Genomic DNA, 25,028 nt, shown 5'->3' with positions numbered 1-25,028 from the left:
TTTATTCAATTTAGTGCTTCCATTTTTAAGTTCTTTTGTTTATCCATTCTGTTTTTTGTTTCTTTTTCCTTTCCTGCCTTCTTTGGATTAGTTGAATATTTTTTTTTTTTTTTTAATTTTCTTTCAACGTTTTTTTTTTTTTTATTTTTGGGACAGAGAGAGACAGAGCATGAACGGGGGAGGGGCAGAGAGAGAGGGAGGCACAGAATCGGAAACAGGCTCCAGGCTCCGAGCCATCAGCCCAGAGCCCAACGCGGGGCTCGAACTCACGAACCGCGAGATCGTGACCTGGCTGAAGTCGGACGCTTAACCGACTGCGCCACCCAGGCGCCCCGTGGATTAGTTGAATATTTTTAGTATTCATTTTTAGTGTATCTCTTTGCTTCATTTGTTGTTTTTTTGAGATTGCTATCTAGATTATATTATATATACCAACTTTTTATGATCCACTTAAATTTCACATTTTACCACTTCAATTAAACCTGTACACTTCCATCCATACAGTTCCCAGTTCCCTCAGTTCCCTCTCCTTTTATTGGTTATTGTTGTCATATATATTAATTTTATATAGGATGATATCTTCTCAGACATGCTGTTTTACTTTCAACAGTAACACGTTTTAAATAATTTAGTCGGAGAAAATAGTGTATTATATTTACCCATATATTTACCATTCTTTTTGCTTTAAGTTTGATTTCCCTCTGGTATCATTTCAATTCAGGGAAGAACTTCTAGGTATTTCTTTTAGTCCCAAGTCTTCTGGCAATAAATTCTCTTAATTTTCCTTTGTGTGACAATGTTTTGAGTTGCCTTATACTTTTTAAAGTATATTTTCTTTTCTTTTTTTTTTTTAAGTTTACTTACTTTGAGAGACAAGAGCGACCTGGGGAGGGGCAGAGAGAGAATGAGAATCCCAAGCAGGCTCCATACTGCCAGCACAGAGCCTGATGCAGGGCTTGAACCCATGAACTGTGAAATTATGACCTGAGCTGAAATCCAGAGTTGGACGCTCAACCAGCTAAGCCACCCAACCTCCTCTTTTTTTTTTTTTAATATTGTTTTATTTTGAGAGAGAGAGAGAGAGAGAGAGAGGTGTGTGTGCGAGAGGGGGAGGGTCAGAGAGAAAGAAGGAAAGAGAGAATCCCAGGTAGGGATTCTCTATGAGGGGCTCTATCTCACAAACCCGTGAGATCATGACCTGAGCCAAAAGGAAGAGTTGCTTGGACACTTGACTGACTGAGCCCCCCAGGTGCCCCAAAATATATTTTCTTTCTTTCTTTTTGTTTTTTTAATGTTTATTTATTCTTGAGAGAGAGAGAGAGACAGAGTGCCAGTGGGGAAGGGACGGAGACAGAGAGGGAGACACAGAATCCAAATCAGGCTCCAGCCTCTGAGCTGTCAGCACAGGGCCCGATGCAGGGCTCAAACTCCCAGCCTGTGAGGTCATGACCCAAGCCAAAGTCAAATGCTTAACCAACTGAGCCATCCAGGTGCCCCCCCCACTGATGTATATTTTCAATGGATATGGATTTCTGGGGGGATAGCTCTTTCTCTTTAAATATGTAGTTCAGCTGTTTTGTGACTTCATAGTTTCTGATCCAAACTCTGCAATCATTCAAATTATTGTTTTTCTATATGAAATGTGTTTTTTAAATATGGTCTCCTGTAAAATTTTTAGAAATTTGATTTTATCTTTTAGCAGTTTGATTTTGATGGGTCTGGCCATGGTTTTATTTAACTGAAATTTTCAAATCTTTAAATCCATTGCTTTGATCAAGTTTGGATACTTTTCAGTCTTTATTTCTTCAGATATTTTTTCTGTATCAATCTCTTTCTGGTCTGTTTCAGGAACTCTAGTAATGTGTATTTTAACTTTTGTCCATAGGTCCCTGAGTCTCTGTTCACATTTATAAACTTTCTCTTTATTTCAGATTAGACCTGTTATTCATTACCTTAAAATTGACTTTCCAGTTATATTTATTCTGCTATTTAGCCCATTCAGTGAGATTTTTATTTTTTTTCAATATATGAAATTTATTGTCAAATTGGTTTCCATACAACACCCAGTGCTCATCCCAAAAGGTGCCCTCCTCAATACCCATCACCCACCCTCCCGTCCCTCCCACCCCCCATCAACCCTCAGTTTCTTCTCAGTTTTTAAGAGTCTCTTACGCTTTGGCTCTCTCCCACTCTAACCTCTTTTTTTTTTTTTCCTTCCCCTCCCCCATGGGTTTCTGTTAAGTTTCTCAGGATCCACATAAGAGTGAAAACATATGGTATCTGTCTTTCTCTGTATGGCTTATTTCACTTAGCATCACACTCTCCAGTTCCATCCACGTTGCTACAAAGGGCCATATTTCGTTCTTTCTCATTGCCATGTAGTACTCCATTGTGTATATAAACCACAATTTCTTTATCCATCAGTTGATGGACATTTGAGATTTTTATTTTAGATAATGTATTTTTCAGTTTGAATATCTCCATTTATATATGGGTATATGTATGGGTGTTTTTTCCTGAGAATTTCTGTATATTCTTTCATTTTAAGAGTGTTCACCCCCTTTATTCATGGAAGATGGTTATAGTAACTATGTTAAAGGCTGTGCCTGATAATTCCAACATCTGAGTTATTTCAAAGTGTCCATCAGTTGATCATCTTTTTACCTTGAAAATAGTTCAGATTTGCCAGATTCTTAAGTGTATCAGGTGATTTTTTATTGCATCCTGGACATTCTGGAATATTATGAGACTGTATCTTATTAAAATCCATGATATAATATTGTTTTTGTTGTTACTTTAGTGGGAGGTTAACCTGGTACTCAAATTCTTCTCATTTTGGGGGCAGTGGTTCCAGCATGAATTCATTTCCAAAGCCTTTGGTGTGATCTGGGAGTGTGACGTTTGCATGGCACTCGAGAGCTACTTCAAGGCTGACACTCTAGTTCAGTTCTTAGTCACTGCTGTGGTTCTTCGGGTGTATTCTGCACATGCACAGCTTTGGCATGAGCCCAGGACTTGTTCTTATGTGTATTCTCCTACACTTTGCAGGCTTTTCTGCACACTTTCTGGTTGCCGGTAGCCACTTTTCATACTCTGGTCAGAAGGATGAGGTTCTTTTCTGTTTTGTGGAACAGTCTTGTCTTAGAGTTTAGTGGTGCTGAGAGAAAAGTGAGGGATAAAAACCAAACAAGCATAGATTACTCCCTACTCTTCAAAAAACCCTATTTTCTTGTACTATGCAGAGATGGGAGTTTTAGTCCCCACGGTATCATCACCATGGCCATCTCATTGCATGACCGGGGCTATCCCTGAGGCAGAGCTCTAGAGAGGAAAAAATGTGTCTCTGCCTGCACACCCTCCCCCCCCCCCCCCCCCCCCCCCCCGCACCACACTCTGGTTCACAGGGCTTCCTTCTCTCTTCCTCTTAAAAAGAAAATTGGGTTTCCCTTGTCTCTTTTGCTGCCTGTGCCTACTGGCAGTTCCCTAGTTCAACCCATCTTTGAGTCAAAGGTTTAAGTAAAGAAAACTAAAGAAAGGATAAAAAAAAGAAAACCTGGAAAGCTCACCTTACCTCAGATTGTGATTTTTTCCTCTCTACACTGCCTGCTTTAATTTACATTTTGGATTCCTCATATGATTGCTTTTTGTTTTTTTATCTTGAGTCTTGAGTGAGAAAAGTAGCTTCTAGTATGTTTATTTCTTGTTGATCTACACCTGAAGTCGAATATAAATCTTTTCTTAGTAATGTCATACTAGATCAAGTTTTTCTTTGGTAGTATATAGTGTCTTTCCTACTTACATACTTGCTTCAGTAAAGTGACACATGACTCACGTCTCAGCTTCTCATCTGTAGAAATTCCCCTGCTTGGTACCCTGTGAATATGCTTTTATTTTTTATTGTTTTGAATAATATTTAAGATACGTTTCTACAGAATCCTTTTTCTTTCATATATCCAAATTAATATTTTATTGGATAATTTTACTGTCGTATGGCTTCTCAGTTGTAGCTTTGTATTAGTATCTGTTGGATAATACTTATCTTGCATATTAGTTCTGTGTTACTTCCTTAGAGCTTTCACATATGTTTTTGGTTCTTTTTGTCAATAACAATGTGGTATGACAATTACCTCTTTTTCATAGATAGAGAAATCAAACCCAGGGAGTTTGTGCCTTGCTCATAGTTACAGGCCAAGTAAGTGATAGATTGAGATAAAAATCCTGGCCCTTTGACTCCTCAGACTGATGTTTTTATCTGCCACACCATCTGCTATCAGTTGACTGGTCTTCTGTTTCTTCTCTATATCTCCTTCTGATCAGTGACACAAATTAAAAGTTGTGGTTATGAAAGATTGGAGATAAGTAGTCCATGGTGCTGTTTGTGTTACGTTTTTGTATGCATAAGAATTTAATGGTGGACTCTTAAGGAAAGCTTATTAGAAGTTCGGATTGCTGTCTGCACACCTCAGTTTTGTAGGTCTTTTTGGGGGCTTAGGAATCTGTATTTAAAAAGTACGCAAGATGATTTGGATCCATGTAGTCTCTGTCATAAAAACACAGTTGGGAGGGATGGAGACTGCCTTGGCCTCATTAACATTCTATAATTAGTTGTTATTTATAGAGCACATTTTCCGTTGTGTTCATTGCATATACTAAATGGGACATAGTCAAAATTCATGTCCCAGATGTATTATACTTACTATTCTCCTCCCTCGTGGAGTAGGCTTTCTGTTTAGTATTTTTCTAAAGTTCAGTGAGAAACGAATCTATAGTCTTATAAGAATTGTCTTTAGGAAGTGGTTTTGAGCCCATAGCTAGAACTGTAAATGTTCCTCTGTAGTGATGATTCTCAAAGGGGACTGATTTTATACCTGCTCCCCCTCCCCCAGGGGACATTTGGCAATGTCAAGACATTCTGGTTGTCACAGTTGGGTGGGAGCTACTAGCATCTGCTGGGTGGAAACCAAGGATGCAGCTAAACATCCTATAATGCACAGGACAGTCCCCCTCTCCATGAAGTCTCTAATATAAAATGTCATCAGTGCCAAAGTTGGTTGAGAAACTGTGTTCTAAAGTTAGTGTTCAGTGAAGATTTTTTATGAATAAATTCATTTTTTAAAAGAATATTTAGTTGCAGTTTTCCACTAGTTAGGTGTTTATACTTTTGAAAGTTAAGAGTCAAGAGATTTTGTTTTGTCCCTAAGCATACCCCCATACACAAACATTTCTTCTTGAGTTGATTGTTTGCATTGTGCATTTGCATATTAATAACACTGGATAACTGGGAATGACTAAATTAAGACAGAGCACTGTACAGATCTGTGGTCTCCCTGTGGAAAAATCTATTTTAGTTCAGCTTTAAATGAAAGCAGAGTAGAAAAGTAGAATGTTACAGGGGCTAAGTTTGAAGTGGGGAGGTTTATATGTAAAGAGTAAAACTTGACAATTTTTGTGTATCAGCAAGTGATACATTAGAGTTCCCACTGGGCCATTTACTTGCTAATTTTCCTTGGTAAAACAAAATTTTCTCAGTCTGAATGAATAAGAACTGATATTTCAGGGTTTTGGTAGTGCAAGTGGGGCAGAAGTAACTTTTCAGTTGAAGTATAACATACATACAGTAAAAATCAAATCTTAAATGTAAGATTGATAAGAATTACAAACTAACGTCTGTGAAATAGCCATTGGATCAAGATACAGAATATTACCAGTACTTTAGAAGCATTCCTTGTACTTCCTTCTTGTTATTTATCACTCCTTGCCTGAAGTAGTCACCATTCTGATATCTATCACCATAGATTAGTATTGTTTGTTTTTAATGTGAAATTCTTATTTTTGTAAGTCACCATGTCAGAAGTTTTATATATGGTCGACCTAAATATTTCTTTTTCCTCCCCACTTCTGTGTCATATTCCATTTGTGGCAGCCAGTCCCCAAAGATGGCCTCCCACTGGACCATACCTCTTAGTATTCACACCATTGCAGAGTTCCTCACCCTTGAGTGTTGCCTGGCCTATGTGATTTGTTTCTGTCCATGGCAATAAGGAGACTCTTTGTGACTGCCAGTAATGTGAAGGCGTCCCCCTTCTAGTTGGGTCTCTTAGAACGCTGGTACTCGCGGAACAGTCTCAGAATCCAGGTATCCTGCTGTGAGAAGCCTATACCATATGGAGAGGCCATAGATGTAGGCTCTCTGGTTAACAGTCCCAGCTGATACTCCAGCCAGCAGTCAGCATCAGTTGCCAATCGCGTGAGTGAGCCCTCATGTACATCTTGGTACTGTCAAACTTCAGATGAATTTAATAGCTGCCATCTAACTGCAACCACAAGTAAGAACCACAGAGTGGGCCCATCAACCCACGGAAGCATGAAAGATATTAATAGTTTTTATTTATTTTTAAGTTCTTAAAAAAATGTATTTAAGTAATCTCTACACCCAATGTGGGGCTCAAATTCATGACCCCGAGATTAAGAGTCGCATGCTCTTCTGAGTCAGCCAGGTGCCCCTGATACTTCTTAAAAAACATCTTGGTGGGGGCGCCTGGGTGGCGCAGTCGGTTAAGCGTCCGACTTCAGCCAGGTCACGATCTCGCAGTCCGTGAGTTCGAGCCCCGCGTCGGGCTCTGGGCTGATGGCTCAGAGCCTGGAGCCTGTTTCCGATTCTGTGTCTCCCTCTCTCTCTGCCCCTCCCCTGTTCATGCTCTGTCTCTCTCTGTCCCAAAAAATAAATAAATGTTGAAAAAAAAAATTAAAAAAAAAAAAAACATCTTGGTGTGTTTACCATAAAGCAATAAATAGTGAGACATCATTGCATAAGTACACTAAAATTTATCCAGTCCATTGTTGTGGACCCTTGGTTTGTTTACATTGTGGGGCCACTATGAATACTACAGCTTTAAACAATTCATATATGTAAATTGGTGGAAAAATATGTATACATATATATACATATATACTTCTTTTGGGCAAATATCTCAGAGTGGAAAGCTTAGGTCAGATATTATGAAACAGTTTTTCATAGTGGTTATATTTGCATATACATTTCCACCAGCAGCTTATGAGAGTTGACATGTGCTCTCTCTCTACATCCTCACCAACACTTGGTATTTTTCAATTTCAGCCGTTTTGATGCTTATGTTGTAGTATCGTGGTTTTACTTTCTACTAATGAATTTTTTCAGCATTTAAAAAATAACACCAATCTCTTCCAGTGAATAAAAAGAGAAGTAATAATTAACAGCTCATTTTACAAAACCAGCATAACCTTCATATTTATAGCTAGTCAGATCATTATTATATAAAGAAATACTGTAGGGGCACCTGGGTGGCTGTCGGTTAAGCATCTGACTTCAGCTCAGGTCATGATCTCAGTTTGTGAGTTTGAGCCCCGCTTGGGCTCTGTGCTGACAGCTCAGAGCCAAAAGCCTGCTTCAGATTCCATATATCCCCCTCTCTCTGCACTCCCCCACTCACACTGTGTCTCTCTTAAAAATAAAGTAAACGTTAAAAAAAATTAAGAAATATTGTAGAACAAAATGAACAAGATCTGAAAAATTTTCAAACAAATTATTAACAAATTAAATTTATATTGGCACATACACACAGTACTCATAAAATGTGTTTATACCAAGTTAGGTTAATTTCAAGAATGTGAGCTGTGAAGGAGAAATTCCATGTGATCAGTTCCCCAACATGTTTTTAAAAAAACAAAAACTTAGTGCACTAGAAATAGAAGAATTTCTATAAACTGCCGAAGGGTATTTACAGATACCTAAGGCATACATCATACCTAGAAATGAAATACTAGAATTTTTCCCCTAACACTGGAAACAAGGATGTCCACTGTCCATCACTTCATTGTGCCTTTGTTGTTGTTGTTTCCCTTTCCCTTATAATTATTGATCGTTTATGTTTCCAGTATTTATCTCACTCTTTTTGTGGTTTATCAGTAGTTCATTTTTGCTAAAATCTCCTGTGGGGAAAGATTTGTCAGGTTCTTCTTGTAGGAACTGTCAACTTTATAGTATGTATGCTTTATCAGCTTCATTGACATATAATTCACATTTAAAGCGTACAGTTCATCCTTTATAATTGTACATTTCAGTGGTTTTAGGTATATTGCTATATTTTAAAATAATATATATATATATATATCACATAAAATTTACTACCATTTTAAGTGTCCAGTTCAATTGCACTAATGACATTCACATTGTTTTGCAGCCATTAATACTGTTTCTAAAACTTTTTCATCACTCCAAACAGAAACTCTTGAACCATCAAGCAATTACTCCCCATTTTTCCCTGACCCCAAAACCTATGAATTTGCCTATTCTAGATATCTAAGTGGAATCGTACAATATATGTTCTTTTATGTAGGCTTGTTTCATTTAGCATAATGTTTCAAGATTCCATGTAGAATGTATCAGAACTTCATTCCTTTTTTATTCCTGAAAAATATTCCATTATACAGGTATACTGCATTTTGTATGTTCATTCATCTGTTGATGGACCTTGGGTTGTTTGCACCTTTCACCTCTTGTGAATAATGTTGCAGTGAACATTAGCTTGCGAATATCCAAATCCCTGTTTTCAGTTCCCTGGAGTATATACCCAGGAGTGCATCTGCTAGATCATATGATACTTTTGTTTAGCTTTAAAGGAACTGCAAAATTGTTTTCCATAACAGCTGCACCATTTCACATTCTAACCAGCAATGTACAAGGGTTCTAGTTTCTCCATAAATTTGCCCACAATTGTTATTTTCCACTTAAAAAGAAAATTATAGCCATCTTTGTAGGTGTGAAGTGGTATTTTTTTATTGTGGCTTACACTTTGTATTTTTGGAACTCTTTTTGGTGCATAAAAGTTAAGAAATGGCATATTGTTTTGGCAAATTGCACCATTTATCATTATGCACCATAATGACTTTTTTAATACTTAGTAATGTGATTTTATTTTTATTTTTTATATTTTTTACATTTATTTATTTATTTATTTAAGTTTATTCATTTTGAGAGAGAGAGAGCATAAGCAGGTGGTGGTTGTGGGGAGGGGAGGACAGAGAGAAGGAGAGGCAGAATCCCAAGCAGGCTTCAGGCTCTGAGCTGTTAGCCCAGAGCCCAGTGCAAGGCTCGAACTCAGCGACTGCAAGATCATGACCCGAGCCAAAGTCAGACGCCTAACTGACTGAGCCACTCAGGTGCCCCTAACCTTTTATTTTTTTTTAATTTATGTATTTATTTTGAAAGAGAGTGAGACAGACAGACAGCATTAGTGGGAAGGGGCAGAGAAGAGGGAGAAAAAAAGAATACCAAGGAGGCTCCACACCGTCAGCACAGAGCCCAACGCAAGGCTTGAACTCATGAACTGGGAGATCATGACCTGAAATGAAATCAAGAGTCAGATGCTTAACCTAGGTGAGCCACCTAGGTGCCCTTTACCCTTTATTGGTTGTAGGATTTGCAGTTATCTTCTTCCATTCAGTAGGTTACCCTTTCATTTTGTTGATGGTTTCCTTTGCTGTACAAAAGCTTTTTAGTTTGATGTAATCCCCTTTGTTTATTTTAGCTTTTGTTGCCCTTGCCTGAAGAGACCGTTCCAGAAAATATTGCCAAGACCCATGTCAGAGAGCTTACTGCCTATGTTTTCTTCTGTGTTTTATGGTTTCAGGTTGTACATTCAGCTGTTTATTTCATTTTGAGTTTATTTTTGGCACAAGGTATTGGTTCAGTGTCATTTTTTTTTCATATAACTGTCTAGTTTTCCCAGAACCATTTATTGAAGATTAATTGATCATACATGCTTGAGATTATTTCTAGGCTCTCTATACTGTTAACCTCTGTGTCTATTTTTGTGTTTTTTAGTGTAGTTTGAAATCAGGGAGCATGATACTTTCAGTTTTGTTCTTTCTCAAGATTACTTTTGTTATTTGGAGTCTTTGGTGGTTCCATTACAAATTTTAAGATTATTTGTTCCAGTTCTGTGAAAAATGTCATTGGTATTTTTGATGGGGACGGCATTGTTTCTGTAGATTTCATTGAGTATTATGGATATTTTAACAATATTAATTCTTGGAGCCCTTGAGAATTATATATCATTTCATTTACTTATCTTCAATTTCTTTCATCATTGTCTCATCGTTTTCAGAGTATAGATGTTTGGTCTTCTTGGTTAAATTTATTCCTAGGTGTTTTATTTATTTATTTTTTATGGTAAACGTGATTGTTTTCTTAATTTCCCTTCCTTTAAAAAAAAACTTTTTAAATGTTTATTCATTTTTTAAAAATGTTTTTTAATGTTTATTTATTTTTGAGAGAGAGACAGAATATGAGCGGGGGAGGGGCAGTGAGAGATGGAGACACAGAATCCGAAGCAGGCTCCAGGCTCTGAGCTGTCAGCACAGAACCCACAAACCGTGAGATCATGACCTGAGCTGAAGTCGGACGCTCAACCGACTAAGCCACCCAGGTGCCCCTGTTTATTCATTTTTGAGAGACAGAGAGTGCTTGAACGAGCGAGTGGGGGAGGGGCAGTGGGACAGAGGAAAACGCAGAATCTGAAGCAGGCTCCAGGCTCTGATCTGTCAGTACAGAGCCTGAAACAGGACTCGAACCCACAAACCGCAAGATTATGACCTGAGCCAAAGTCAGATGCTTTAACTGACTGAGCCACCCAGGAGCCCTTCTTAATTTCTCTGATAGCTTATTATTAGTTTATAGAGACACAACCAATTTCCGTATGTTACTGTTGTATTCTACAACTTTATTGAATTTATTAGTTCTGATAGTTTTGTGGTAGAGTCTTCAGGGTGTTCTGTATATAGAATTAAGTTTTCCACAAGTAATGGCAATATTACTTCTTCCTTTCTAATTCGGATACCTTTTATTTCTTTTTCTTGCCTAATTGCTGTGGCTTGGAGTTCCAGTACTGTATTGAATAAAAATGGTGAGAGTAGTTATCCTTATCCTGATCTTAGAGGAAAATCTGTGAGCTTTTCAACATTGAGTCTGATGTTAGCTGTGGATCTTACACATGTAGCCTTTGTTACGTTGAGGTATGTTTCTTCTGTACCCTCCTAATGTTGAGACTTTTTATTATAAATGGATGTTGAGTTTTGTCAAGTGCTTTTTCTGCATATACTGAGATGCCCATATGATTTTCATCCTTTGATGTTGTGGTGTATCACTTTGATTGAAATACAGATGTTGAACTATCCTTGCATCCCTGTAATAAAGCCTGCTTGGTCCTGGTGTATGATCTTTTTAATATATTGTTGAATTTACTTTGCTGTTAGTTGGTGAGGATTTTTGCATCTGTGTTCATCAGCGATATGGGCAGAATGTCTGGTTTTAGTTTTGCTGGCCCTGTAAAATGATTTTGGAAGCAGTCCTTCGTCTTCAGTTTTTTCAAATAATTTGAGAAGAATAGGTACTAACTGTAAATGTTTGGTAGAATTCACCTGTGAAGCCATCTGATCCTGGGCCTTAGGTTTTTAGGAGTTTGAAAATTGCAGATTTAATTCATTAGTTGTAATTAGGCTATTCAGATTAAAAAAAAATTTTTTTTAAGATTTTACTTTTTAGGTTATCTCCACAAACACTGTGAGACTTGAACTCACAACCCCTAGATCAAGAGTTGCTTGCTCTACCTATTGACCTAGCTAGGCATTCCAGTCTATTCAGACTTTTATTTCTTTGTGATTCAGTTTTATAAGTCATGAGTTTCTAGGAATTTAACTATTTCTTCTAGGTTTTACAGTTTGTAGGCATATACTTGATTGTAGTAGTCTGTTATCATCCTTTATATTTCTATAGGGTCAGTTGTAACTTCATTATTTCAGATTTTATTTGTGCCCTCTTTTTTTTTTCCTTGATGGGTCTAGTTAATGATTTATTGATTTTCTTTTCAAAGAACCTGCTATTAGTTTCATTGATCTTTTCTCTTGTTTTTAAAAGTCTCGGTTTCATTTATTTCTGATCTGGTCTTTACTATTTCCTTTCTTCTGCTAATTTTAGGCTTTGCCCTTCTTTTTCTGGTTTGTTTAGGTGTAAAATTAAGTTGTGTATCTGGGATTTTTCTCATTTCTTTAGGTAGGCCTGCATCACCATGAACTTCCCTCTTAGAACTGCTTTTGTTGCATCCCATAGATTTTGGAAAGTTGTGTTTCCATTTTCATTTCTCTGAAGGTATTTTTTAAATTTCTTTTTTGATTTCTTTGTTGACCCATTGTGTGTTTAGTAGCATGTTGTTTAGTCTACCCATGTTTGTATTTTTTTCCTGTTTCCTTCTTGTAATTGATTTCTAGTCTTTTACTGTTGTGGTTAGAAAAGATCCTTGGTATAATTTTAGTCTTCTTGTATTTATTGAGACTTGTTTTGTGGGCCAACATGTGAGTTATCCTAGAGAATGTCCCATGTGCACTTGAAAAGAAGGTGTATTCTGCAGCCTTTGGATGAAATGTTCTGTATATATCTATTGAGTTAATCTGGTCTAATGTGTTGTTTAAGGTCAGTCTTTTCTTTATGATTTTCTGTCTAATTGAGCAGTCTTTTTAATGTAAGTGGGATATTAAAGTTACCTACTCTTATTATGTTATTGTCAATTTTTCCCTGTCTGTTAGTATTTGCTTTATATATTTAGGTGCTCCTTTGTTGGGTGAGTAAATATTTACAAATATTATCTTTCCTTTTTGAATTGACTCCCTTTATAGTTCTCTAATGCCCTTCTTTGTGTTTTGTTACTGCAAAATTGGTTTATGTGGTTTTACTTCATTTTTTCTCCATTTGAATGAGGAGGTATTTGTATGCTTTTTCTCCTTTATTCTGTTAATACTAAATTAATAATTCTATCTATAGCTTTTGTAATATTAAATCCTCCACAAAATCTTCGAATCATTTTTTGTTGTGATGCCAAAATTCAGTTTGCTAGTATTTTATATGAGATTTTTGCATTTCTATTCATTAATGTGATTCACTTTCATATGTTTTTTTTACTGTTATTATTGGCTTTTAAAGTAGAATCATCAGAGTAAGTAACATTCTCTACTTTTCTATTCATTGGAAAAGTTTAGGTAGATGGAGATTTTGTATTCTTTGAAGGTTAGAACTTCACAGATTTGGTAATGCTATTTGTGCCTTTTATGTGTGAAATTTTAAACAGCTTACTGATTTTCTTTCATTGTTTTAGATCCATATGCTCTATATGTGGTTCTTGTTAATTTTTTTTTTTTTTAATTCTTAATTCAGTTTTGTCAGAGGCTTGTGTGTTAACATTTTTTAACCCATCTATAAGTAATTTGGGGTGTTATTTATTTTGAGAGAGATCGACTATGACTGGAGGAGGGGCAGGAGTGAGAGAGGAGAGAATCCCAAGCAGGCTCTGGAGCTTAGTGCAGAGCCTGACGTGGGGCTCTAATCTCACAACCATGAATGAGAACCTGACCTGAGCCAAAGGTAAGAGTTGGACACTTAACTGACTGAGCCACCCAGGTGCCCCTATATTTTTAATACTTTTAATCATTAAGTTTATGGTCTTTATGGCTCTATTATTTGAAGTTTTTAAAAGAATGTAATTAGCTTTCATGACTTTTGTCTTGATTCCACCAGTGTTTTATAATTTTGAATTGTGACCTTGTCTTCAGATAAGCATTATCCCTGAGAATTGTTTGTAGTCTGGGTTAAGGATGCATTCCTTGAGGGATGTTTTGTTTTTACCCAGAACTAATATTTGATCATAATTATTCACCATTGGGGTTCTTTAAGCAATAGACAGTATAAACTCAAACATTAGACCCTTGTGAGGGCAGCCTTATGGTTGTGAATAATTTTCAGGGGAAACTTTTCCACTTCATCTGGATCCCAGGTAGAGGCAGAAAAACTTCTTTCGTTTTATCCTGGGCTGGTGGGAGGATTTTGTCCCCCACTAATCTGCCTTTCGTTAATAATGTTACCTTCCGAGAGCGCCTGGGTGTCTCAGTTGGTTAAGTGTCTGACTCTTGATTTCAGCTTAGATCCTGATCTCACAGTTCATGGGATTGAGCCTTGTGTTGGGCTCCATACTGACAGTGCAGAGCCTGCTTGGGATTGTCTCTCTCTCTGTCTCCTCTGCTCTTTTCCTCCCCACTTGTACGCACACACTCTCTCTCAAAATAAATAAATAAACTTAAAAAAAAATGTCACCATGTGAGTTGGGAGTTTCAGTGAAAAAGTCTTAGTCCTGTATCTCACCTTATTTGAGCCCATCTCCTACTCAAATTGTCTCACTTGTATGTGATAAACTTAGACTGCTTATTCCTTAAGAAGCCTTTCCATGGCAGTCCTAGCACAGTTCTTAAGTTTTATATTTCCCTCTTTTTCCTTGCTGTAGGCTTCTTTTCAACCCAGCAATACAATTAAAAGAATGTTTATTGCATTTTTACCAGCATCTCTAGGGATTTTGTGGCAGAGAGTTCTTAGATTTTCTACTCTGCCATATTGCTGGAAAGGAAAGTTGGTATTTTTATATGGGTTATACAAAGCAATTGTGTGTACCCAGCTTAAAAAATATTCCTTTCAGCTGAGGAGACTAAGTATAAGTAGTCTTCCATTGTTGATAATGGCAAAATTATTCTATGAAACAAAGTATTTTATGGTGGCTGTAAGCATGGACTCTTGAGCCAGATAATCTGGGGTAGAATGTAAATTCCACTACTTACTACCTGTGTGATCTTTGCAAATCTGTGTTTATATTCTCTGCCTCAGTTTCTTCATCTTTAAAGAGTCTTTTTTAGGATTTAAGTGATTTCTGCACCCACCATGGGGGCTCAAACTCACAACCCGGAGATCAACAGTTGCCCACTCTTCAACTGAGCCAGCCAGGCACTCCTCAAGAGTCTTAACAGGGCCTACCTCAGAGGGTTCTCACGATAATGAAGTGAATTATTACATGTTCATTTACAAGTGTCAGACATAGCAAGTAGTCAGTAAGCTTTGGCTATCACTGTTGTTATCAGTCATTACTAACTTTGCTAGCCATAACTCTGTTTGGATTATTTTTCTTTATGCAGAACCTTTCTCTTGACTTTCGTATAGAAAAAAACGCAGTTTTTTTAAACTATAGAAGGTGTAGTTTATATTTGGAGTACCATAATATTTGTTTCCCCTTCTCCTGTTTTATAAATTAGTTCCAGGCAGAAAAAAGAAGCTATTGTCACTCCTTTAAGCCACTACTAAATTTTACGTTGTCCACCAATAAGTTACCTCCTTTTCTTTTCAAAACCCATGTGTTTATGTTATCTCTTAAAGTTTATGTTGTCTGTTAAGAACCTTTCCTCACTGTAGACTCCTAATGAAAATCTATTCCTGTTGTGTATGTTCCATCCAGGGATATAATCAAAGTCCATACTCTAAGAGGGATCTGAAGGATTTCAGTCACTGTTAAGACACATTATATGCCTTTGGCCTAAACATTATGAAAGTAACTCTTTCCTCCAGCCCTTTAGTGTTTCTAACCTGCATTAACTGTTACATAATTGCCTTTTTTCTTATGTGTAAACATTTCTTTTTTCCATGTTCAGGAAAGCATCCTTAGAAACGAGGGACCTCAGAGATCATCTACTCTAGTTGTTTTCAGTCGTTTTAAAGTATGAAATACTTTTGGGTTTTTTTCTGCCACAAAGATACACATACACACATGTATATGTGTGGGTGGGTAGATGTAGTAGACCAGTTACATTTCCTATGGTTGAAGCAGGAAGCCCAAATCTGGCCTTTGCCACCTCAAAACACACATGAACTAGTCTACCCCATAGGTTTTGAGTTGATGAAACTGGCTTAGTTAGAAGAAAATTCACCCAAGACTACATACTAACTAGCCAAGTAAGGACTTGGCTTGACTGTTGTTTCCATTTTACTGTACTACCCTACAGAGTATTTTTCTCTGCCATAGGTTTTATAGTGCTGCTGCTTGGTATTTCTCATAAACTTGTCTAACACATCTGTCCTCGTGCTTGGCCTGCCAACAGGAATCTCAGTTTTGCCTGGCAGTTGTTATCAACTTAAATTTCTAGTAATAAACCTAGATAAGTTCTGTTAGGAACAGTTTCTTTTTTTGCTTTTTTTTTTTAGTTCTTTTTTTCTTAATGTTTATTTATTTTTGAGAGAGAGAGAGACAGAGAGAGAGCATGAGCAGGGGAGGGACAAAGAGAGGAGACACAGGAGAGAATCTGAAGCAGGCTCCAGGCTCTGAGCTGTCAGCACAGAGCCCAACAAGGGGTTCAAACTCAGCAACTGTGAGATCATGACCTGAGCCAAAGTCAGAGACTCAACCGACTGAGCCACCCAGGAACCTCAGGAACAGTTTCTTCATCTGTAAAGGAACTGTTTCCAGTAAGTTAGTATCTATGCAGGATGCACTGTCCCTTGTGCTTTAGAGATTTCCTCAGATGTCTTGTTTAGCTGGTCCTCTTATGAAGTAAACATACAAACAAACAAACAAAAAACAGAAAAAAGAAAAACCTCTGAAGGACCAGGAATGCCTGCTAAGTGACATATATAAAAGCCATATAAACTTTAAATTATTTTCTGAAGGCCATTCTATCATTTATGTAGTCACTTAACCAAATATGTTTTTATTGCCTTCTTTGGCAGTCACTGTTCTGCCTGCTGGGGATTTTGGTACCTGTCAAGGTTCTCCATCACCTGTTTCTTTACTCTTTCTTCTGACCCTGGGCAATCCCATCTGCTTCATGGCTTCAGTATTTTTTACTTTCTGTGATTGAGACCAGTCTCTGCTCTATGAGTGAGGGCTGGGTGGAGGCTTCCAGCTTCTTGGCCACACCATCCTGTGTTTTAAAATCTGAAACACAGTTGAGATGCCTGAGAATGCTGGCAGCCTGCCCCTTCTGTATAGATTCTGTATGCCTTGACTACTATCTAAGGGTAGAGGGATTTTTCTCTTCTTGGCCATCCTGGAGTAGAGCTTGCTTACCATTAGCCTAGGAGGAAGAGAGAGAAAGTAGATCATGGCTCAAGTGCCACAGACTGACCATTCTTAGCAAGACTTAGTATAGTTTTTTGAATAAATGCTGTTGCATTTGTTCTATGTTCTTACCACAATTCCCGGAGGCTTTAAATTGTTGGGGTTGTGTTTTTGCTTGTTTTCCTTAGCAGTAGTTGTTTTGCTGGGAAGTAGGCCAAGGGAATTGCTTTCAGGACATCATTACCTGATTGATTTTCAGCATTGAACCACACTTGCGTCTCCGGAAGACCTCACTTGTTCATCGTGTATAATCCTTTTGAGGGTTGCTTAATTCCATTTACTAATATTTCTTTGAGGAATTTTGCATTTATGTTCATGAGAAATATTTGTAGTTTTCTTTTTTTGTACTTTGGCTTTGATATCTGGGTATACTAGTTTCATAGAGTGAGTTGATTTTCTGGAGGTAGGTTGAGTAGACTTGTTCTTAAGTCTTATTTAAATATTTCTTAGAATTAATTCTTCAGTGAAATCATTAGGCCCAGGAGATTTCAGTTTAGGGGAGGTGTTTTTTTTTTTGTTGTTGTTTGTTTTTTTTTTAAGTACAGTTTCATTGAAAAAAATAATTGTAGAGCTATTCAAAGTATTTCATACTAGGTAAATATTAGTAGAGTTTTATTTTTTGAGGAAATCATTTATTTCGCCCAAATTGTGAAATGTCTGTGTATAGATATGTTTCTTCTATTTACTTACCTTGTAGATGTTTTTGGAGTGTGCAGTGACATCCTTACTTTTAATTCTGTAATTGGTAATTTGTGTGTTCTCTCTCTTTTTCTTTATACTCTTGCTAGAAGTTTTTCAATTTTCTTGATCTTTTCAAAGAACCAGATTTCCATTGATTTCTGGTCTTACCTGTATTTTACTCCTTTCCTTCTATTTATTTTGCTTTTTCTAGTTTTTGTTAGGAGTTCAGGTTATTGACTGGAGACCTTTCCTTTTTTTCTAAAGTAAACTTTTAGGTCATAAATCCTCTTTTCAGCACAGCTTTAGCTATATTCTGTAGTCAAATTTTAATATACTGAATTTTCTTTTTTCCAGTTTATTGTATTTTTTTTTATTTTACTGAGCCTTCTTTATCCTGTGGAGTATTTAAAAATGAGTTATTCTCCAAGTGTTTAGTTTCTAATTTTTAACTTTGTTACTGTTTTCTGCTCTAATTTTATTATGGTTATAGAGCACTGATTTTAGTTTTCAATTTGGTAAGATTTATTTAATAACCGAGGATATGGCCTGTCTTATGAATATTCCATAGACAGTCAAAAAGAATGAGTATTCTGATGTTGAATAGAGTGTCCCATGTAGATGTTGTTAGTTGATGTCTTGTTGAATTCTATATTCTTGCTAATTTTCTATTAATAATTCTAGCAATTGATAAATTTTTGACACTGGCAGTTATATTTGTGCTTTTTCTATTTTCTGATTTTCTTCCCGTTCTATTTTTGTTTCATTTGTGTTCCAGCTGTGGCTTTTTGTGCATAAATATTTTGTAATGTTCTTTTCTTTCCCCTAGTAAAATTTTTTGTTTTCAAGTATAGTTTTTAAAATTAATGTTTGCATGATACATCTTTTTCAATCCCTTTGTTTGCAATTTACATATATCATTATATTTGAAGTAAATTTGTTGTAGATAATAGATCATGGTTTTTCCCCCTACTCTGCCTTTTTATTCATCTATGTAGACCATGTACTTTCATGTAATTATTTGTGTGTTAGAGCTTAGGTTTGCCATTTTATTACTTGGCTTCTGTTTATTATGCTTTTCATTTTTTTTCTTGCCTTTCTAAATAGGTTATGTAAACCTTTTTTAGAATTTTGTTTTTAGTGTTTTTGAAAGTATCTTTTTGCATGGCTGTTTTTGATGATTGCTTGGTATTACATTTTTTACATACTAATTATGGTAGTATAGTTGAGATTTGAACAATATGAGTTTGAACTGCATGGGTCTATTTATATGCAGATTTTTTCCCGATAAATATGGTATAGTACCATAAATGTTATTTTCTTTTTCTTATGATTTTCTTTTTCTTTTTTTAAATTTTCTTTATTTTTAGAGGGAGAGAAAGAGTGAAAGCAGGGGAGAGGGGCAGGAGAGAGAGCGAGAAAGAATCTTGAGCAAGCCCCATGCTCAGTGCAGAGCCTGACATGGGGCTCAATCCCATGACCCTGGGATCATGACCTGAGCCAAAATCAAGAGTCAGCTGCTCAGGTGCCGACCTTATGATTTTCTTAATAACTTAATATTTTCTTTTCTCTAGCTTATTATAAGAATACAGTATATAACACACATGACACACAAAATAGACGTTAATTGACTTTTTTTGTTATCAGTAAGTAAGGCTTCCAGTCACCAGTTAAGATTTGGGGAGTTGAGAGTTATATGCAGATTTTCACCTGTGGGACAGGAATGGAGATTGGCACCCCTAATCCCCGTTGTTCAAGAGTCAACTGTATATTGGCAACAATATTTTACTACCTTGAATGAAGTATAGAAACTACCTGCCTTTAGGGGGCTTTACTTTTCCCCCTTTCAATTGTGTTAATTTTTTTTCTCTATGTACATTGGGCAGCATGTCAGATAAAGTTACAATGTTTTCTTTTAGCCATCAAATATAATTTAATCCTAAAGAGAAGCATAGGCTTTTAGATTTTTCCCAGTTTCTCCCACTCTGTTGTTCTTTTTTCTTTTCTATTTTTCTTTTTTTTTTTTTTTAATTTTTTTTTCAACGTTTATTTATTTTTGGGACAGAGAGAGACAGAGCATGAACGGGGGAGGGGCAGAGAGAGAGGGAGACACAGAATCGGAAACAGGCTGCAGGCTCTGAGCCATCAGCCCAGAGCCCGACGCGGGGCTCGAACTCACGGACCGCGAGATCGTGACCTGGCTGAAGTCGGACGCTTAACCGACTGCGCCACCCAGGCGCCCCATCTTTTCTATTTTTCCATATTTCTTCCTGTTACTGTTTCCTTTCTGGTTGGAGAACTTCTTTTAGGTATTCCTTTAGTGATGAACTATTGGTGATAAATTCTCTTAAATTTTCCTTTTTCTGAGAATGTTATTTATCTTTCATTCCTATACAATATTTTCTTTTACTAAAGAATTTTGTGTTGATAGCTGTTTTCTTTTAGCACGTGGAAAATATTATGTACAACTTCCTTATGGCCTTGTGGTTGCAGATGAGAAATCTATCTTAATTTGAATTGTCACTTTGTATAGGTAAATATTGCTTTCAAGATTTTTTCCTTTATCTTTTTTTTTTTTTAATTTTTTTTTTCAACATTTATTTATTTTTGGGACAGAGAGAGACAGAGCATGAACGGGGGAGGGGCAGAGAGAGAGGTAGACACAGAATCGGAAACAGGCTCCAGGCTCTGAGCCATCAGCCCAGAGCCTGACGCGGGGCTCGAACTCACGGACCGCAAGATCGTGACCTGGCTGAAGTCGGACACTTAACCGACTGCGCCACCCAGGCACCCCTTTTTCCTTTATCTTTTGTTTTCAGTAGTTTGATTATGATGTGTCTCAGGGTGTATTTGTTTGAACCATTTTCCTTGGGATTCACTTGGATTCTTGAGTCTGTGTTTTCACTTCTTGCCAAATTTGTGAAAATTTTAGCTAGCATTTCCTCAAATATTTTATTATCCCAAAACTATCTTCTCTTTTAGGGACTCCAGGGACAAGACTGTTACATTTGGTCTGGTCATTTTCTGAATGACTGAAGGGCTGGTCATTTTCTTTCTTACAGTTTATTTTCTTTTTGTAATTTCTATTCATCTGTCTTGAAATTCACTGATTCTTTTCTTTATCATCTTCATTCTCCTACTGAGCACATCAAGTCTTTATATTTTTAAGTTACAGAATTTCCATTGGTTCTTGTATATCTTCTGTTTCTTTGCAAAAATATTCTAATTAAATTTTTTTGAGCTTATTTATTTATTTTGAGAGAGAGGGAGAGAGAGAATCTCAGGCAGGCTCTGTGCTGTCATGCAGAGCCAAACGAGGGGCTCGATCTCACAAACCATGAGATCATGACCTGAGCTGAGATCAAAAGTTGGATGCTTAACTGACTGAGCCACTTAGGTGCCCCTTTCTTTTCGTTTTCTTTTTCTTTCTTTGTTTTTGACAGCATTCATAATGGCTCATTGAAATGTTTGTAAGGTGACTACTTCAAAATCCTTGTCAGGTAATTCCAACATCTGAGTCATGTCATTGTTGGCATCTGTTGATTGCTTTTTCTCATTCTCGTTGAGATTTCCCTAGTTCTTTGTATGATGAGTGATTTTAGGTAGTATTCTAGACATTTTGGGGAATATTTTGTGAGACTCTAGATTGTATTCGATCTTCTTTATTGCAGGGAGTCACCTTGGTAGTATACAGGTCCTGGCCTGCTTTTGTGGGTTGTTCTAATGATAATTTAGTTTCTAGAAACTTTGTGTAATTACCTTATTCTGCTTTGTGTGTATCTTATCCAGAGACCTAATTGAAAGCCATGCATGTATTCCACACTGTAGCTGAATTTTAAAACCTTTTGCTCTTTTAATTTTGGTCAGTTTTATATGCAGCTTATCATGGGTATCTGTTATTTCACGATTTAACTGTTCTTTTTTCTAGTTACCTCCTCCTGCTTTCTGTTTGATAGGTGCCACCTGCTATAGCTGATGGTGTGTTAGTGGAAATCTAGGCTTCCCTCTCACCTTCTGCTGTCACCGTAACAGTGGGGGAAGCTAAACACTGCCTGTTACTATAAGGCTGAAATGGAAGTTCAGTAACACACTCAGCTTCTGCTGTTACCACTACTAAGGGGTAACTGTGTTTTGGAACTTGGCTTTTGGTTGGCAGAGGTAGAACAGGCTTCCCACTGGCTCCCTGCTAGTACCAGGAGGCACATGGAACTCTAGTTCCCTACTTGATTTCCACGGCACTACTGGAGATGGGCTCTGTTTTTTTCCCATTGGGTTTGGCAGGAGTAGAGTTGGCATTGTCAGTAAGGTTTCTGTGCTGCTAGAAACCCTTCTTTTCCTGGTCATTTGGCTAGAGCAAGCAGGTTTTCTTGGCCTGTTTTCATCAGCGACTATTGGCATTTCTGGATTGTAGGATTCTTCAGAACTAAGTCTATATAGTATATGGGAGATGAAAACAAAACTGATGACAGAGTAGAAAATAACCTATACATTTGGAAATAATTCCGTACATCTGTGGTCAACAGTTTTTTGACAAAGTTACCAAGATAGATTCAGTGAGGAAAGAATAGTTTCTTCAACAAATGGTGCTTAGACAACTGGATACCCACATGTAGAAGAAATAAGCTGCACCCCTACCTAGGTATATATATACCTACCATACAGAAAAATAAGCTTCAAAAGACTGAAAAGACTATATGTTAAGAGCTAAAACCATTAATCTTTTAGAAGAAAATATATAGGTAATTCTTCATGACCTTGGACCTGGCAAGTAATTCATAGATATAATATCAAAAGAAATAATAAATATGGCTTCCCAGAAATTTAAAACTTTGTGTATCGAAGTTTATGATCAAGAAAGTGAAAAGACACCTACAAATGGGAAAAAATATTTGTATATTATACATCCAGAAAAGCTCTAGCATCCAGAATATAAAAAACTTCTACAACTCAACAGAAAGTTTATCAAGCCAGTTTTTAAAATGGGCAAAGAACTTGATTAGACGTTTCTTCAAAGATGTTCAGATGGCCAATAAGCACATGAAAAAAATGCTCAACATCGTTAGATATTATGCAAATGTAGATCAAGACCATATTGAAGTACTACCTCATACCTACTTGGATGGCTTCAATCAAAAGAATAGAAAATAACAAATGTTGGCAAGGATTTAGAGAAATTGGAACCTTCATGCATTGTTAGTGGGAATGTGAAATGCTACAGCTGCTGTGGAAAGGAGTTTGGTGGTACCTCAAAAAGCTAAACAGAATTTCTTTTTAAAAATTTGTTTTTTAATGTTTATTTTTGAGATAGAGGCAGACAGATCGCGAGTGGGGGAGGGGCAGAGAGAGAGGGAGACACAGAATCTGAAACAGGCTCCAGGCTCTGAGCTGTCAGCACAGAGCCCGATGCGGGGCTGGAACCCACAAACCGTGAGATCATGACCTGAGCCAAAGTTGGACGCTTAACCGACTGAGCCACCCAGGCGCCCCTCACCTTAGTAGCTTTTTAAAATGACTAATGCTTAGGGCGTTTGGGTGGCTCAGTTGGTTAAGCGTCCGACTCTTGGTTTTCAGGCTCAGATCACAATCTCATGGTTTGTGGCTTCAAGCTTTACACTGGGGACTGACAGTGCAGGGCCTGCTTGGGATTCTCTTCTGTCCTTTTCCCTCTGCGCTCCCCTGCTCGCTCACTCTCTCTCTCTCTCTTCCTCTCATAAATAAAACCTAAAAAAAAAAAGGTGGGTAATGCTTGATCTCCATCCTGGACCAATTTAATGAGAATGGGAGAGGGGTCGGGGAGGTGAGTTGTATCAGTATAAAAAATATTTATATTATTTAAATAGCAGCCACCATTGTGAGTCACTACTTTAAGCACATACATTCTGCCATTTACGAGTTTTGCAAATAGCTTTTTGACCCAGTCTGGCCAATAAGACACGAAGGATAGCTCTTTGTAAAGTAACCTTACTAAGAAGGTTGTTCTTTTCAACATTGTCATGTATTGGTATGAATTTTGATATTGCTATGACCATCTTGGTAACAGCCTACAAAGACAGTTAATACCAGGAATGCAGATAAGAGAGATGGAAAGAAACCTGGTGATTGATTTTATCTTTCATCTGCTTGAATTAGCCAGCTCTGGAGTCTGTTGTACCTCTTTATTTTCTATTATTTGAAAACGTACATGTCCTCATTGTTTTGGCTCTGAGTTTTGATTCTAATATGTAGCTGGAAGCTTCCAAACCGCTATAGCTAGTGAGAGGAAAAAATAGTGGTAAGGTATACCACTATTTACTAACATGTTTCTTCTAATGTTTGTCTTATATAAATAAAACTGTAGTGAACATAGTGGTATGTATAGCTGTTTCGTCATAATCCGGGATTTAATTATTTGTCACTAAGGTTAGAATGCCAAAAGTAGTCAATATTGTTACTGCTCTTAGTGTTTTCAGATTGCTTTCCCAACACATTCTATCTATCTATAATATTAGCAGCAATAAGTAGTTTTTATCTCACTCATTGGATTTTTTGGATTGTTGTTTGCTCAAGGCATGGCATTATAGTTTTCCACTTTTGATTTCTTTTATTACCAGATGTGTTGATTATTTCTCCATGTTTTTATTTATTGGTTACATCTTTCCCCCAAGTTTTTATTTAAATTCTAGTTAGTTAACAAACAGTGCAATACTCATTTCAGGTGTAGAATTTAGCGATTCATCACTTACATACAAATTACATTTCTTTTTTTAGGAAATTACCTAGTCATGCCCTTTGTTCTACAACTTAGTAACTGTGGAACTTAGGGAAGTTATACTTGCTTTTACTAAACAGCAGGATAATAAATGATGCCTACATGATAGAATTAATGTGAGGTTAAAAGGAGGTATTTTTCTAAAGTTCTCTGAATACTTGCATAATTAAAATATTATTTATCAGTTTGCTACAAATAATTTTCATCATTGTTGGGGCTTTTTGATGACTTTATTTTACATGCAGAAATACTAAATTTTATTTAGTTAAATGTGTCACTTTCTAGTCCTAATTTAAATGGAAGAATAAAAACAGTAAGACAAGGGGTGCCTGGGTGGCTCAGTCGGTTGAGCATCGGACTTCGGCTCAGGTCATGATCTCGTGGTTCGTGGGTTTGAGCCCGTGTCAGGCTCTGTGCTGACAGCTCAGAGCCTAGAGCCTGGAGCCTGCTTCGGATTCTGTGTCTCCGTCTCTCTGCCCCATTTGTACTCACGCTGTGTCTCTCTCTCTCAAAAATAAACAAACATTTAAAAAATTAGAAAAAAGCCAGTAGGGCAAATGATAAAGATATATATGTGAGTTAATGTG

General features: G+C 36.9%; 1 protein-coding gene across 13 annotated transcripts in view; it reads left to right on the top strand.

Annotated features, from left to right (window-relative positions):
• The window catches only part of PTPN4 (protein tyrosine phosphatase non-receptor type 4), a 236,883-nt gene that overhangs the window by 70,284 nt on the left and 141,571 nt on the right, over window positions 1-25,028 (top strand). The gene's annotated exons all lie outside the window — the stretch shown is intronic.

The sequence above is a fragment of the Puma concolor genome, chromosome C1 (genome assembly GCF_028749965.1).
Source record: "Puma concolor isolate L17-30 chromosome C1, mPumCon1.1.hap2, whole genome shotgun sequence".
In the NCBI taxonomy this organism is placed as follows: Eukaryota; Metazoa; Chordata; class Mammalia; order Carnivora; family Felidae; genus Puma; species Puma concolor.
The sequence above is the reverse complement of the archived record's forward strand: the minus strand, read 5'-3'. Positions and strand labels throughout refer to the sequence as shown.